This window comes from Elephantulus edwardii, unplaced genomic scaffold, assembly GCF_000299155.1.
Source record: "Elephantulus edwardii isolate Elephantulus edwardi_28Jun2011 unplaced genomic scaffold, EleEdw1.0 scaffold00268, whole genome shotgun sequence".
Classification (NCBI taxonomy): Eukaryota; Metazoa; Chordata; class Mammalia; order Macroscelidea; family Macroscelididae; genus Elephantulus; species Elephantulus edwardii.
The window spans coordinates 2,211,170-2,229,317 of record NW_006400018.1 but is presented as its reverse complement, the minus strand read 5'-3'; positions in this window follow the sequence as shown (position 1 = coordinate 2,229,317).

Below are 18,148 nucleotides of genomic sequence, written 5' to 3'. Positions count from 1 at the left end.
TGGAGAGTGAAACCAAGTTTCTCCCAGGAGGCAGATTTTGAAGCTTTGTCTCACATACTTTGGCCAGGAGGGACCAGTCTCTGGAGAAGGACATCATGCTTGGTAGAGTAGAGGGACAGAGCAGGAGAATACCCCTGTAACAGGGCCAATGGGACCAAGTGTGTTGGAGTCAGTGAGACTGGCTCAAGATAGGGCAAGCTTCAGAGCTGTTGTACTATGCATCGCGGGTGACTCGACAGCACATAACAACAACAAACAGCAGAAATTGACTAGGCTGCACATAACAATACAGCATTAATAAACCGCAAAAACAACAGAAGCCAGGGAGAAAGCCCACATTAATGGAAAAGACTCCATTGCTAGGCTGTTGTTGTTGCTGGGTACTGTGAGTCAGCACCAGCCCACAGCTCACCCTCCAGTGGGTTTTCATAGACAGTAATTCACACAGGAGGAGTCTGCCCATCCTTCTCCCCTGAAGCAGTTGTGGATTGGAACCACCTGCCTTCGGTTTGATAGTGCAGGCCACCAGCACTCCCATTCACAGGAAATGTTCCCCAAAAAGAACTATAGTCAACTGGACAGCACATGGCAAGCGAGGCAGGAAGTAGGTTGGGGCTTGCGTGGGGTTGAGGGTACGGATGGAGAGTGAGTGATTGCAGGTGGGCTCGAGCCGGCCTGAGAGGAGGTGGTGATGGAAACAGAACGGTGGGATCACTGGGATGGTTGCACAACTTGTTGTTGTTGTTATGTGCCATCGAGTCGCCTGCGACTCATAGCGACCCTATGTACAACAGCCCTAAACTCCGCTCTGTCCTGTGCCAATCGCACCGTCTCTGACACTCCCATCCCAATTATCCCAGTCACTGAATCAATCCACCTCATAGAGGGCCTTCCTCTCCTGCGCCGTCCCTCCACCCTCCCAAGCATGATGTCCCTCTCTAAGGACCGGTCTCTCCTCACAACATGTCCAAAGTAAGTTAGATGGAGCCTCAGAATCCTTGCCTCCAAGGAGCCACCCGGTTTAACCCTTTCCAGGACAAATCTGTTTGTTTTCCTAGCAGTCCATGGTATTCTCAATACTCTTCTCCAGCACCACAGCTCAAAGGCATCAATTCTCCTTCTATCCTCCTTGGTCATTGTCCAACTCTCTGATGCATAACAGGTGATTGCGAAGACCATGGCCTGTATCAGACGCACCTTAGTCTCCAGAGAGACACCATTGCTCTTCAGTACTTTGGAGAGGTCCCTAACAGCAGACTTTCCCATGGCAATGCCCCTTTTAATTTCCTGGCTGCTGGTGCCAAGACTGTTGACTGTGGAGCCAAGCAAACTAAAGCTGTGTACAATCTCAATCTCTTCACCATCCATCCTGATGCTGCCAACTGGTCCAGTGGTGAGAATCTTTGTCTTTTTGACATTGAGCCTCAATCCATATTGTAGGCTGCAGTCCTTGACACTCTGCAGCAGGCGCTTCAGGTCCTCCTCAGTTTTAGCAAGCAGGGTTGTGTCATCCGCATAACGCAGATTGTTGATAATTCGTCCACCAATCTTGACCCCACATTTCTCCTCATAGAGCCCAGCCTCCCGGATAATCTGTTCTGCATATAGGTTGAAAAGGTATGGAGATAGGATGCATCCCTGGTGTACGCCCTTCCCAATTTTGAACCATGCAGTGTTCTTAGCATATTGCAATTATACACCCAATTAAATTTTGGGTTTGTAAGTAAGAGTGTAATAAAGCTGTGGGCAAGGATGGGGTGTGGAGCAGCACCTGGTGGATACGCTGTAAAGATCAATTAAGAAATTACATAAAGAAACACAGCAAATTGTACAGAACCGGGAAGCCGCGTTCCTACATTAGCTGGACGGTAGACTGGTTGCCTGACCAGCCTTCTCTCTCAGACAGAGGGGGCTCTGCTCTGGGCCTCCCAGGTCTGATAGAGACAGACGTCTCCTTGTAGCACACAGCCTCCAGCTCGAGCCCTCACTGTCCTCACCCTCACCATTCCTGCCATCAGCTGAGGGGGTCCCAGGCATAAGCTGCCTGGAGACTCATCTCCTTCATTACCCTGTCCCTCTGCTACAGCTCACAGTCCCAGGGCTTCTGCTGACACAGAACTTTAGTCCTCAAGGCCACATGTCCACTGGACGTCCACCACACAGACCCACTGTAGAGCTGCTTCCTGTATATGAGATGCAGGCATGACGAGGGCTCAGCCTGCAGGTCAGGAGGAGGGGGGTCCTTGGGAGGGGTGAGGGGAAGGAGCACCCAGAAAGAGGCTTGATGCAAGGTGATGTGGATGGAGTCCTGAACTGTCTCCCTGCTTAACAGCAAGGACGCTGAGGCTCAGAGTGAGAGTCACTGTCCCACAGGTAGCTAGCAACAACACAGCAGGGTTCAAAGTGGATCTGTTTATACTACAGCCCAAGCACAATACCCAATGTGGGTGAGCAGAACGAGGGGTTCTGGGAGGAAGAAGAGGGAGGAGGAGAATGGTGCGTGTGGCTGTGGGGACCAGCCCTGTAACACGTGCCCTGAGGATACACTTGTGATCACGCACATTCCTGCACCCCAACTCCCAGACCTACTGCCTCAGAGCCTCTGCCTTGAAAAATACGAGACTTTGCATTTTAAAGGGTCCTCAGGCAACCTCGGGAAGTTGGAGACCAAGCTCCCCCATCCCTCTCACAAATAACTTGAAGGAAGAGAAATTCAAACAGCGATAGGCTGTCGGATTGCCTCAGATCCATGGCGGCCACATGCTCCACGGAGCAGAAACTGTGCTGCCTGAACCCGTGCTTCCCGGGGGTTCAACGGCTGATCTCTGGACGCAGATCACCACCCTATCTTCTGAGGTGCCTCTGAGTGAACTTGAACTGTTGGGTTTTTGGTTAGCACCGTAACACGTCAACCGTCTCTGGCAGCCAGTCTCACGTCTAGCAGAGGAGTTCGGACCCGAGCACATCACCCAGGTTGTGGTATTAATGGTAATACAAATGAGACGACCCCAGCCCGAGGCAAGGGCTTCAAAGACGCGCAGCTCAGCCTCTGCAAAGTGCATCTCCACCAGCAGAGGCCTCGGCTCGCTCCTCACAGCCACCTCGGGTTGGCAGGCACACCTACCTCGTGTCCAGGGGAGGAAACTGAGGCCTGAGGGGGAAGTCACGTGGCCGGCGGTTGACAGAGCTGCTCGCCAGCCTAGGGCTCTGGACCATGTGAAGTTCCGGTCGGTGCAGGTCCCAGCTCTGCATGACGAACTCCCAAAGGGGCTTTTGCATGTCCAAGCGATGCTTCCTGCTCCCATGCATGGCCACACGTGGGGCCTCTGATTGAGATCCGCTTGTCGGTGCTGCCAAAGGTGCTGGCGCTTGGGTCTGGGTCATGACTAACAGCTGCCTGATATCTAGCAGCTTCCACAGTGCTTTCCCGGGACTGCCTGTGTTCAATCAGGTAACACTTTGCAGGTTGTAGTTACAATCAAGTTTGCAAATTGCTAGCAAACCCACAAGGCAAGGCTGAGCTCAGCACACCCTGAGCCCTGGAGTTTCTAAGGTGCCTGAGGTCACCCCCAGTGCTCCACTGTCGGGGGCAGCTTGGACATGGGGGTTTTTAAGCTCCCCAGGAGCAGCCAAGGTGGGGAGCCGCTGCTGGGCCTTGAAAAAGGCCAGCCTCGTTGGGGTAAAGCCTCCTCTGGCCAAGCACCCCACTTCCACCACTCAGCCACTCCCTGGGTGCTTTCCCTCCATTACCCTCAAGCCCACCTGCCCGGTGGACCCCCCAGCTCTGGCAAGCCTACTGCTCCCCCTTCCTCTCTCCAGCCCCTTCTCCAGATCCTGGCCTCCACCGTCGTTCCTGGGAAAACAAACCTCAGAAGCCTTCCCCTGCGCACCTCCGCCCATCCACCACCTCCCACTCTGGCAACTCAACTCCAAACCCACCTCCTCAGTGAAACAGGCCGAGTCACAGAGCATCCAGGTGGGCCCCTCCCCGCCCCCACCCGAAAGCTCCCACGTGGCCCCAGGACTCTCGGCTGTGGACCAGCGCCCGCTTCACATCCCGGAAGCCAGTCAGCTCATCGCTGCTCACAGCTGCCATCGCGTGGGTTCCAACTCATGACGATCTCACAAGTGTCACAGTAACCTTGGGCTCCACAGGGTGACAATGGATGCCTTTTTCAAGTGAATCACCAGGCTTTCTTCTAACACAGCTCTGGGTGGACTAGAACCTCCAACCTTTGAGTGAGCAGCTGAATGTATTTATTAACCGTTTGCACCACACCGCCAGGGACTCCAGTCAGTTTCAAGTTTCTGCCAATATTTTCTAATGAGAAGCTGTCCTTTCCTGGCAGGCACCCAAGAGTAACCGGTTAAAACAACTTCTCACCAACCACACGGCAATAAGGACGCTGATGGTAAGCTGTCTTGAGCTTGCGGTTTCCATGCATTCTCTCCCTGAATCTTCAGGAAAGCTCTGAAGGAGCTGTGGTTTTTGTCTCCATTTTACAGATGTGGAAACTGAGGCTCAGAGAGGTTAAGTAACTGACCCTGTAGGAAAGTGCAGATCTTGCATTTGAACCTGAGTTAGGCAGATGCCAGAGCCTATAAGCCTCTTTAACAGCCACTCTGTACCAGCCCCTCACTTAAGCTTCTTTACAGCTAGTCGTCCCCCAGGGAGATGTCACAGCAAAGAGCAAGAGGTCAGGAGTTAGAATTTCAAGGTCATGCACTAGCTTCAGGAGTCCCTACGAAGTACAAATGGTTAATGTGCTCTACTGGGATCTGAAAGGTTGGCAGTTCACCATGAGTGCTGTGGAAGAAAAGCCTGGCAATCTCCTTCCAAAAAAGTCAGCCACTGGAACCTCAAAGGGACACAGTTCTACTCTGACACACTCAGCGTCGCTATGCATCAGAGTTTACGATGACAACTGTTCGCCGGCACCTGCTGTGCTGTCTCAGAAGCTAGTGAGGGTGGCTTGTGTTTAAGTCCCCAGGCCAGGTCAGGTGGGAAGTAGAGATTGTTACTAATGATAGTACAGCCAGCATCAGTTAGATCTGTTCCAGATGAACCTGTTACAGACGTGGAGCCAATACCTATCCGTTGGATAGTGGAGACAATCTGAAGTTAGATTACTGGCTAAATTCTCTGAACCCCAGTCTCTTCATCTGTCAAGGGAGGCTGTAATGAGTACTTGTTGGATGACGGACATGCCCACTCATCATAAACTAGAAAGCATTAGACACAGGTGACGTTTTTGAATGTGGACATTACTGTTGTTTTTCATTTACTGTTACAAACAACTGAGACTCTAAAAGGTACTCGTGGTCAAAAAAAAAAAATAAAAAAAATAAAAAAAAAAAAGGTACTCGTGGTCTAACTTGGCCTTGGGCAGGTCACTGAGTACCCAGTCCATCTATCTAGTCACATAATGGTAGGACTGTTGCCAGAGCAACAGGGTTCTGCTGCCTGTCAGAAACACACACACACACACACACACACACACACACACACACACCACAAGACAACCTTGAGATAGGGATTGGAGTGGAAAACACAGAAGCTTTATTTATACGCATGCATGTAGGAGACAGGGAATGTGAGACACCCCCGCCCCCCGCCCCATTCTGGAGACTGTGGAGTGGGTGGTGGTGCTCGTGGAGCAGAGGGGCAATGCGAGATGTTTCCCTCTGTCTATAGGGGAGAGGAAGGACGGTGCATGTGAGCTGTTTTTATAGTGTATTCTTTTGTCGGAGCATTTTGCCCTGGTGCTGAGCATCTCAGGCTAACTGCCTCGACCCCTGAAGATCTTGAAGGTGCAGCTCTGTGAACCAGAAAGAAGTAATTTTCAGCTACAGATTGCAGGGTAGACAGGCAAACCTCAGAGGCCTTCAGTTTTGATGAGGAAGCTTGTTAACTGCTTCTGCTAGGTCGAAACAAAAAACCTCTTCCCTTTTAAAATGGTATCTAGAGAAGAACATTAGTCTCACTTTTGCTTGCAGCATTGGGAAAGGTCTGTTTTTGTTGTTTAGGTGCCATTGAGTCAAGTACGACTCATAACTCTCCAAGGACAACCCTCTTCTAACAATATGTAACCCTTAACTGAGAAGCAGGTCTTTAGTTATTCTATCAGCTGCAAAAGACAGTCCTTACTGCTCAAGGTAGTGCAAAGTATTTAAGACAGAAACTAGCTTCCTAGTATTGAGATGTTCTAAGCTGTTGGTTGCGGGATGAAAGGATCTGACCACGTTCAAGTTGCAAGTTCACAGCACATAGGCCAAATGTGCCCAGGATGACACATTTACCTTGGTCAGCATGGAGTTTTGAAGTTCAGATGGTGTGATCAACTATCAGACTTCTGCAGGCATCTGCTTTTAACCTCTGGAGCTTGTTGTTGTTACACCATCGAGTTGAGTACAACTCACAACGACACTATGAACCCTGTCCTATCCTGCGTCATCCTCACCGTCCCTAGCACACTTGAGCCCATTGCTTCAGTCATTGTGTCAATCCATCTCATTGAGGGTCCTCCCTTTCACAGACCTGTGGAGCAGTTTCGTCCAGAAGCCACTTGGAGTCTTGATGCACTTAAGTCTTCCTTGTCTGGGTCTCTAACAGGGATACATATCACAGCGGAAGAAATACAGGTAGATTAGTTAACAATAATTAGGGACGACAGAAAGAGAATTGATGCCTTTGAGCTGTGGTGCTGGAGAAGAGGATTGAATATACCATGGACTGACAGGAGAACAAACAGGTATGTCCTGGAGAGAGTGAAACCAGGCTGCTTCTTGGAGGCAAGGATTCTAAGGCTTTGTCTGACATACTTTGGACATGCTGCAAGGAGACCAGTCCTTGGAGAGGGATATCATGCTAGGAAGGGTGGAGGGACAGCACAAGAGAAGACCCTTGATGAAATGGATTGATTCAGTGGCTGGGGTAATGAGGGTAGGTGTGTCAGAGACAATAAGTTTGGCACGGCACATAAAACAATAATGTGAAAGCTGGACAATGACTAAGGAAGCCAAAGAAGAATTGATGCCTTTGACTTATGGCAATGGGAAAGAGCACTGAATATACAGTAGGAAGCCAAAGAATGAACATATCTGTCTTAGAAACTCAGCAAGAATGGTGCTCCTTAGACAGAAGGATGGTGAGACTCGGTTTCATATACTTTGGGCATGTTATCAACAGGGACAAATCTCTAAAGAAAGGAGTCACACTCCCTAGAGACTACAACAAAGAAGCAACAAAGAAGATCCTCAACCAATTTTAGTTAACAGTTGACTAGGAGAGATACAGTCATGAGATCATAGGGTCATGGTTCCTTTGGGGGAGTTTTGGTTCTGTAGATGTTGAATCATTGCCATCTTCCTTGAGATCAACCTTGACAACTAAGGAGAGAGCCATGAGGGGAACTTTCTCTTGCTAGAGACTTCATGGACCCCTTTGTACAGAGCTCAGCACACAGAAGTTACTCCTTTACTGGAATCTTATCTCTCTCTCTAGCTTTCAATGGCCCCCAACTTGTTGTTAGACGACACTGAGTAATTACAACTCAATGAACAATGAGTTTGAACCTAGTCCCATCTTATTCCATGGTCACCATCTTAATATACGTGAGCCAATTGTTACAATCACTGTGTCACCTTCCTGATGGTCTTCATCTGTTTCTCTGACCCTCTGCCTTTCCAAGCATAATGTCCTTTTTAAGGACTAGCCCTCCCTAACAACATGCCCAAAGTAGATGGCATGAAACATTGCCATCCTTGTCTCTAAGGACCACCTTGGTTGCATTTTCTCCAAGATATGTTTGTTTGTTCTCTTGGCAGTCCTTGGGATATTCAGGACTCTTCTCTAGCATCGCAACTCAAAGGCATCAAGTCTTCTTCTGTCATCCTTAGTCATTGTCAAACTTTCAGCTGCATGCACAGCAAGTAACTGAAAAGGTCATGGCTTGAATTAGGTGCACCTTAGCCTTCAAGCTAACATCATTGGCCCTTAGCCCTGTGGGAAGGTCCTTGACAGTAGATTTTCATAGTGTCCATACAGTGGATTTCAATGCAGGATGTCTTGTCTATTTCTCTTGGTGACAGTTTGACCTTGAACAAGTAAGCCACTTGACTCCTCTGGTTAGTTTATACCAATCCCTGCCACACACACCTCACAGTTCATTGTCAGGCCCATTGAAACCTCCCTGTGAGACCTTGCAATGGATAATGTACATTGCACATCAACTGCCATAGTCAGCTACAAACATTCCTGGACTTGGACCAAGCCCTTCATTGACGCTTTCTGCCCTCCCTGACATCGAAATGAATTCTAAAGAACATCACCTTGGGCCTTTTCTTTTCTAGCAAAGACGATTCATAGGTGTTATAGACACAGGTTGGTGGGACCCAAGGGTGTGGTTCTTATTTGGGCCATGGAGTAAATATTTCCTATAACATCTATAAACATATAAGATGCGCAAGACTTTATTTTGCTTACTTCTGACATATTACCTGAAGGGACCAATCATTGAAGAAGGACACTGTGCTCAGAAAAAGAAAAGATCAGAGAAAAAAGATCCTTAGTGAGATGAATGAACATGGTGACTGTAACAATGGGTTCGAACATACATAATGTCACAGGTTGGCACCCGACCAGGAAATGTTTGGCTCCGTGACACATAAAGTCACTATGTGTCACAGAGCTGGAACCTGTCCCTTGGCATCTAATGATAACCAGAAAGAAGAATAATACTTCTGTTAATTTTTGTAGTTGTTGTTATGTGCCATTCAGTCAACTGTGTGTACAATAGCTCTGAAGCCTGCCCTGTCCTGAGCCAATCTCACTGTCTCTGATACAACAACCATCATTAGCCCAGTTACTGTGTCAATCCAACTCATCCAGGGTGGTATTCTCCTGCCCTGTCCCTTCACCCTTCCAAGCATGATGTCCTTCTCCAAAGACTGCTCCCTTCTGGCCACATGCCCAAAGTATATGAGATGGAGCTTAAAAATCCTTGCCTCCAAGGAGCAGCTTGGTTTCTCCCTCTCTAGGACAGACTTGTTTGTTCTCCTGGCAGTCCATGGTATGTTCAACATTCTTCTCCAGCACCACAACTTAAAGGCATTGATTCTTCTTCTATCATCATTAGTAATTGTCCAGCTCTTTGATGCATAGCAAGTAATTGTGAAGACCATGGTCTGGATCAGGCACACCTTAGTCTCAAGACTGACATCATTGCTCATTACATTAATCAAAGGTAATCCATGTTCTAAAATAAATGTCTATAAATGACTAAATGGAAAATCAATATAATTTAGAAACCATTCAAATTAAAAATAATAATTTTAAAAAGTAATAGATAAGTTAGGTGAAGGGAAAGATGTATACAGCAAGGGTTAATTGTTGTTTACTGATTCATAGCTGACCCTCCCTTCAAAGGAAGCTAATCACGTGGAGGGAGATGATGATGGAGATGGCACCACCGACAGCCACCACATCTTGACCCTTGAGTCCCAAGACCTGCCAACACATTGTTCCTTGAATTCTTTCCCATCAATCCTTTTGCCACAAAGCCATTATTTCCCATTGTACAGATGGAAAAACTGAGCCTCATTGAAGTGGAGAATTCAAGACAGACCATGTTCCCAAGGAAGTTCAGTTCCCCTAGGTAGCTCTTGCACAAACATTCAAACATGTAGGAATCAGTAATAAAGAATGGAACTCAAACGTGGGGCAAGTTTCAAGTTCACTTCATCTGCACCCCACTGAACTCCCACCAGAACTCCTAAACATCACAGCCATTCAGCCAGGACCCCGCACACAAAAAGTCCCGGGTGATAATCATGTTTGAGAAATGGAAAATGAGAAAATGGAAAAACCCTCCCATCATTCCTAGCCGACACAACACCGGCTCCCACTGTGCAGCTTCCTGCAAGTGCTTCTTTGTACAACCCAACTGGAGAGGATCTGAATTTCTTACCCCCACACGCTCAGTTCTCATATGACACAAGGCTGCCCGCTTGCAGTTTCATAGCATCCCTAAAACGTGCCGGAGTGGGCTGGGTGAGACTCTCGGGGCTCTGTGTCTGTCATTGCTATTTGTTTGTAACCACAGGGTTGTTTTTTTTAAAAAAAAAGAAAAAGAAAAAGAAACACCACCAGCTCAAGGGCAGAAGTGCTAATCTGGGCTGAGAGATTCTGGAATGCTACTGATGGGAGCAGAGCCTCGCTGTCAGGGCCCCAGCTGCACCACCAGTCGCTCTTGGAACAGAGAAAACTCCCAGGTACTTTACCAGCTCCAGATATCACCATTCCGTTCAGGACACAGTCATTTGGCTCCAGATTGTCGACCTAGAATAATGAGTCAAGCTTTTGGAATGGAAAAATGCAACTAAAAATTCTTGATGACACACTGTGACTCATAGGGCCCTTACTCCCACCTAGAGAGAGGCTCGGCCCATCTAACTTACACCCAAATTGAGTACCTGTCAATTTCACTTCCTGTCTCCTGGCTCCTGTGAGCAGAGCTGCCTAGAGGGATGACGTCACACCAAGGTGGGAGGTCAAGCCCTGCTCCCTGCTGCAATGCATCCTCCTGAAGCAGCGAGAGGTGAGAATTCAGCTTGAAAGAACATGTGGTATCAGCCTCCAATATGGACCTCAGGTGGAGTAACAGTTAAACACTTGGCTGCTAACCAAGATGTTGATGGTTCAAACCCACCAACATTCAGGAGAAAAGACCTGGTATCACTCCCGTAAATATTGTAATTGTTGGGTGCCGTCAAATCAAGTACAACTCACAGCAACCCTATGAACAAAAGATCTGAACCCTGCTCTATCCTGTGCCGTCCTCACACTTCCTGACACACAAGAGCCCATTGCAGCAGTCACGTGTCAGTCACCCTAGTTGAGGGGCTTCCTCTCCTTCGCTGACCCTCCATCCTTCCCAACATCATTTCCTTCTCCAAGAAATAGCACCTCCTAGCAACATGCTCAAAGTATGTGAGGCGAAGCCTCATCATTCTTGCCTCCAAAGAGCACTCCAGCTGCACCCTCTCCAAGACATATCTGTTTGTTCTCTTGGCCGTCCGTGGGATGTTCAGTGCTCTTCTCCAACACCACAGCTCAAAGGTGTCAAATTTTTTCCTGTCATCCTTATTCATTGTCCAGCTTGCAGATGCATAGCAAGTAATTGGAAAGACCATAGCCTGAATCAGAAGCACCTTAGTCCTCAAACTGACTCCTCAATAATTTGGCTAGGTCCCTAATCATCAAATGGTTATTCAATTCCCAGTGGCCCTGCGTGACAGAGCACAACTGTTTCATAGGGGTTTCTAGACTAATCTTCGTAAGTCTTGTAAAGATGTGAATTATCAAAGTCTTTCTCCTGTGGAGAATCTGGGTGGTTTCGAACTGCCATCCTTTCAGTTTGTAGTAGAGGAATGAACTGTTGCCCCTCTAGAGCCTCTGACCTCATAAAGATTGCAGCCTGGGTAAGGCTGTGGGACAGTGCTACCGTGTCATGGAGGCCCGCCATGAGTTAGCATCATTTCCAAGCACACAAACAATAGAAAACGTCCAGTCCACCATTCATGCAATCGGTGTCAACACACAGCAACCTGTGTATATGAGGATGGAAAGCCGCAGGGTTCTGTGCCAGCTTAACAGTCTCTCCTGAGCTTAACTCATCATTGCGGTAATGGTCTTGACCCATCTCCTTGAGGGTCTTTCTTCCTTGGCTGAACTTCTGCGTTTCCATAAATGATGTGTTTCTCCAAGGACTGATCCCTCCTGATAACGTGCCCAAAGCCTAGGAGACAAAAGCTCACCCTTGGGGCGTTCTGGCTGCATTTCTGCCAAGGTCAAGTTACTTCCTCAATAGTACATAGTACAGTCAATACTCTTGGCCAACATCACCGTTCATAGGTGTCAAATTCTTCTCTGGTCTTCCCTGTTCACAGTCCAACTGGCCTGTGCCTGGAGTTATATAATCTACAAGGAACCTGGGTGGCATAATGTGTAAAGTATAGGGCTGCCAGAGAAAAGGTTGGCAGTTTGATTCCAGCAGCCACCACACAGGCCAAAGCTAGGTGGTCTCTTCCTGCAAAGATCTGCCACCTCTGGAAGCTACTGGAGTCCCACTGTGAGCAAGACTGAGCTCCTCAGGGTGCTCTTGGCTATGCTCTCTATAGAAGCACTTACCAGACCTCTCTCCCGTGTACTCACAGGGGATTTTGAACTGGTAGCCCCTAGATTAGCAGTCAATCTCAAACCACTCATGTCCCCCACGTTCATTAAGGCCTGCATCAAAGGTGAAGAGCCTCCTGCCAACAGGGAGAACTCTCTAAGTCTTCAGACTGCTTGACTCTGTACAGGCCAGTGAGAACAAGCAGGGTTCAGTGCACACCCCAGATCTGAGGATACGCAGACTGGAATCTAAGCAGCATTGGAATTCAGCAGAGAAGAATGCTGTGATTGATTAGTGATGTCTGCTAAGGTTATGGGAACAGAGTGGAGATATGTGTTGTGTATTCTCTGCACTGTAGACAGACCATCTAGAAATTATTCCTCTTCTCACTATGTGCACCAGGTGTCTAGGATGCAGAGACAGCCTTGAGGTATGAAGACTCAGAGGTGCCCTTCTCCCCACAAAGATGCATGCTGGCTTCAACAACGTTTACCCCCTCATCAGCTCACTTTGTTTTCTGTTGAAAACACCCTGTCACCTTTTATGTTTCCGCAGGAAATGACAACCACTGATCAGAAGGGGAAAAAAAAAAATCAAGATCCCAGTTGCCTTGATGGATTCATTTCGATACAACTTTACTGATTAAGCTAGCTGCTTCCTGATTTCACATTTCACCATCAAAGGCTGTGGGTGGGGCAGGGAGGTTGGATCCACACCCCAGGCTGGGTGCCCACTTTCTCCCTGGAGAACACAGAGTCTGTGTTCCAGCTGAGAGAGGACAATCTGCAATGCCCCCCAAGTGCTCCACCCCTGTCACAGTGCCACACTGGCCCCCCAGAGTCCCTGCAGCAAGGGTGGGCTAAAGACCCAAAAGAGACAAAGGTAGATTCTTGTTTTTGCCAAAGGATGCAGGGCTCAGAGGGCAATGATGTGCCTGAGAACACACAGCGAGGCTCCCAGATCCAGGGCTCCGCCCCCCCCCCCAAGCCTGGGTGCCTCATCCCTGCAGCATCCACTGCCCCAGGCTGTTCTGTGTAGGAATGTCCCCTAACACTCTGCAAGGAGGAGATGGAGTCTTTGTTTCAGGGCATTAAAGAACCCCAAAACTAGGATTTAAAAAGAGCAGTGGTCTACCCTTGCCCGGAGAGAGGCTATACCTGCCAAAGAATGGGGATAGGGCAGCAACTCCATGAGCCTCCCTTGAGGAGCTTTTAGAAAATCTCCCTCACAGAGATTTTCACAGCCACCGCTCCGTCCTACGTGAGACTCTCAGAATGACCAAGGAACAGTACTGAACATGGTGACCACACATTGCACGGCTCGAGCCCAGCTCTGGCTAATGCCCACTCCAGGAACTAACACCACATTCATTCATTCATTCAGCAGATACTGTGGCAGAGCCTGTGGGCACAGGGATGCAGGGCAGGCACCAGCTAGGCCTTCGTGTTACTCAGAGTTAAATCCTTCCCATGAGCAAGATGCAGGGTTCACACAATGGAATACTACACAGCAGTGAAAAAGAGAGAAGTGGCTATCCCAGAAAACATGGATGGATTTCTCAAGGAGAAAACACACTGCCACTCAGCTGATTGCCACAGAGACCCTATGACCGAACAGTACTCCCCCAAGGCCTGCCAAGGCTACGCATCTACTCTTTCAAAGAGCATCTAGTGGATTGAAACCATTAACCTTTTGATTGACAGCTCAACACTTAACCTGTCTCACCGTCAGAACTCCTTTTCTTTTCTTTTTTTTTTTTTCAGAACTCCTTTTCACAGGCGTGGTTGCCTTGTGGGTAGGGACTTGTGCTGCCAACCTAAAGGTGAGTGGTTTGAATCCACCAGCTGCTCCATGGTAGAATGATGAGCTATCTCCTCACACAGGATTTGTAAATCACGTGAAGACTGGCTGGAGGGCCAGCTATGCATATTCTGACTCAACAGTAATGGGCTTAAGTTCTGAGCCATGGACCAAAGACACCAGACACACAGGACTCTGCTCATTTGTAGGAAGTTCCAGGAAGAGGTGACAGTAATGAGGAGCTCTTGGTGGGAGGGGGGATGTTGATGGGAGGGGGAGAGTTCTGGGTCTGATGACAGAGCTGATGGGTGTGTGTGTGTGGGGGGGGGTGTTATAGAGTTTTCATGTTAACTCTTCACAGCGTCTGTACGTCTGTTCTCAGAGCTAGCCCTCCGTGTGCTTAATCAAAGTTCAGCCCAAGCAGTTCTGCCATCTGAATCCTCCCCGTGAAATGCGGACGTGGGGCCTTGCAGACTTGTTTGAATTTCCTATGAACCAATGTCCCCTGTCAGTCTGGGGAGCTTCTGTCAGTGACAGCTCAGCTCAGAGTTAAGCCAGGTCTCAACCTGTGTTCCAGACCAGAGCCATGCAGGAGTCAATCAGTCGTTTCTCATCTGACTCCGACACAAGGACAGTGAGAGAGGCCACAGGTACATGGCAGCTGGCCAGGAATAGGATGCTGGGGTCTCATCGATGGCAGAATCGTGGAGGCCTCGCCCAGGGCTCTGATGAGGCGGCTGGAGCGACCTAGTTTCTGAGGGGCCTGGAGCTAGTTTGGGGCTGGTGCAGAAGCTGGTGGCTGGGCTACTTTCTCCTCTACTCAGAATGGGGCAGAGGGAGCCCAGAATAGCACCTCTCCCTCTGCCCCCACATAGACACCAGCTGCCTGAAAAGGAAGGCTGGGGGTGGGAGCGGTGCTGGGGAGGCTTGGCTGAGGTTGTGCTGGGGCAGAAGTGTCCGGCACTCATTGACAGTCACTCCTCTGACCGTGGTGACAAACTGCTTCTCTGCTGCCCAGTCCCCAGCCTGGACCCTCCTTTGGACCCCTGACCAGTGTCTCCTACTCCTGATTCAACAGCCTTTCCTGGAAGCCCTATAGCATCTCAAGTGACGGATGGCCAAAACCCAACCCCTGACTGCCCCCACAGCCACCCCAATCCCTACACAGGGCTCCCCAGTCATTCCAGGTGCCTCAGCCAAACCCCTCACTGCCACCCACATGTACAATCCATCAAGGAATGTGTTGGCTGCGGCCTCAGAGGGCACCCTCATTCTGACTACTTCTCCCATGGGGCGGGACAGGACGGGGGACTTCGACCAATGCCTCTCTCTCTCTCTCCTCTCCGCTGGCCCTGCTCTCATTAAGATTAATCCCACATCAAAGCCCTCCTCTCTCTCCACCTCTCATCCCAGGATCTCCTGCCTGCTCTCTCCTCTCCACCCACCCCCACGATCCCTCAGCTCCTGCAAACACAAACACGGAGCCAGGCCTTCACACGGGCCTTCACACAGGCCTTCACACGGGCCTTCACACGGGCCTTCACACGGGCCTTCACACAGGCCTTCACACAGGCCTTCACACGGGTCTTCACACGGGCCTTCACACGGGCCTTCACGTGGGCCTTCACGTGGGCCTTCACACAGGCCTTCACACAGCCCTTCACATGGGCCTTCACACAGGGCCAGGCCTTTACACGGGTCTTCACACGGGCCTTCACACAGCCCTTCACATGGACCTTCACACGGGCCTTCACACGGGCCTTCACACGGGCCTTCACACGGGCCTTCACACGGGCCTTCACACGGGCCTTCACACGGGCCTTCACACAGGGCCAGGCCTTCACACGGGTCTTCACACGGGCCTTCACACGGGCCTTCACACGGGTCTTCACACAGGGCCAGGCCTTCGTACCTGCTCCCTCAGCCTCATCCCCCAGAAGCCCACAAAGCTGCTCCCCTCACCCTGGCGGGTGGGGAGGGGCTTCTCTGCCAGTCTGCGATAATACTGCAGCCCCTCTCCCACCCAGCACAGCCCCTTCCCCTCAGGACTTAACCCTTTCCAATCTTCTATCATCATCCAACTCAACAGTATATATTTTTTTCTTATATAACTATATTTTATTAATTTTAATGACAGTTTACAAAGACTTTGGATTTTCATTCATTCATTGTTGCACTTTTCTCCCTGCCCAACCTCCCCCTAGTTCTCTCTTCTTTTTGAAAAGGAAAAGTAAAATTCTTCCATTGTTATACCACCCCTTCCCACAAGTCCACTCCACTGTGCAGCCTTCGTTTTGGACTCCTGTCATGACAATAATACCTAATCAACAGTATTTTTTTACCGAATTATTTTTCTAAGTATATCCAGATTAGAAGGTAAGGAGCCTGTTGTTGTTGTTGTATATTATAAAGTTGAAACCGACTCATAACTAAGCCTCCAGCAGGTTTTCAGAAGCAATAAATTACACAAGAAGAGATTGCCCGTCCTTCTTCCACAGAGCAGCTGATGGATTCGAACTATTTGTGTCTTTGGGATGGTGGCACAGCTTCTTACTACTAGGTCACCACAGCCCATGAAGTTGAGGATATTTTGGGTCTGTTTTGTTCACTGCTGTGACCCCAACACTAAGATGAGGCCCGGGGGACCTTTAGGAAGTTGTTGAAGAGTTGAATGAGACCAGGATCAGCACACCCTCTGGGGCTGAGTCGCTCAGCAAATCTCCCCCACCCTCATTTGAGGTGCCCAGTGGGTCTTCCCAGGAGGTGCGGACCAGGGACCTTTGGTTCCGATGCTACTACTCACTCCCCTGGCTCAGCCTTCAGGATGCCACTGGTCTGCGTCATCATTTGCCTCTCCCCATGTCCTGCTTGCTCTCTCATTGCCATCGAGCCAAAATGGACTCATAGCTGCCCCTCCAGCAGGTTCCAGAGACTTTAAATCTCCCTGGAGAATGGCCAAGCAGGGCTGCAGTCCCCCCTGTATCCCTCACCTGAACCGGAGCGAGCTTCCTGCGTCCTCGGGGACCCAGACCAGCCACATGAAGCCACAGACCACATGCACCAGGGCAGGAGGGTGGAGAACAAGCATCGGCTCCCCACAGGAGCAGCCCAGGAGGACACAGTGAAGGCAGTGACCACTGGACCGAGTGCAGAGAGACTCAGCTCCAACCTCAGGGAAAAACACTTCAGTCTGCAACTGGGGAGATTGGGGCTGGGACCTGGACAGGGCTGGAAGGGGCCTGGAGCAATCCCGGGTGTTCTAAATGGTTAAGCTCAGCGGCTAGACAACAGACTGGCAGCTAGATAGGCCCTGTGGTGTGTTTCCCAAAGGTCATGGCCCTCAAAAACGCTCTACTCTGCACATCTGGGGGTCACTGTGAATGAGAATCTGTCATCTGGACAGCAAAGGTTTGGGGGTTTTTTTGCCCCCTGCCCCAGGCTAATCCTGATCAAAATGCAGAAACTGTTGGCCTTGCATCACTGTGAGCGGCCCCCCCACATAAAGAAACGGAGTCCAGAGCAGACATTGGGGAGGGGGGGGTGTACGGTCAGTGACCACGCAGATTCCCACAGGGTGGTGCCCCTCACTATCTGAGTGTCCAGGGGTGGGGTCTGGGGCTGGACCATAGCCACTACCTCCTTTAAGAAAGTAAGGATGTTCCTCTATGGCCCAACTCGTGAAGAGGGTGTGATGTCCAACACAACACCATGTATTCTAGGAGGCCCTTCTTGGTTCTGTTTCAGGTGGATGTGTTTGCGTACCAACTAGTTCACACTGTTGATGAGACTCCTGGCTGCCCTGCCATCCGGTCCAAGGCTGTTTCTGGCCTAGTGGTAAGAAGCTGAGCTGTAATCCCAAAGGCATGCAGTACGAATCCACCAAGTGGGAGAAGGATGGACAATTTCTCCCTGTGCCGTTCACGGCCTCTGAATCCCCACTGGAGGGTCAGCTATGGGTCAGCTCTGACTTACACAACAGCAGCAGCAGTATTCACTATTTTATCACTACGACCTCAAACCGAACTCACTAGTTTCTTCTAGGACTTCCCCCTACGGTTTCCAAGGTTGGCATCCTTATGGAAGCACTTTTCTCCCACATGGCAGCTGGTGGATTCGAACTTTCAACCTTTTGGTTAACAGCCAGGTGCTTAACCATTACAACAACAAGACAC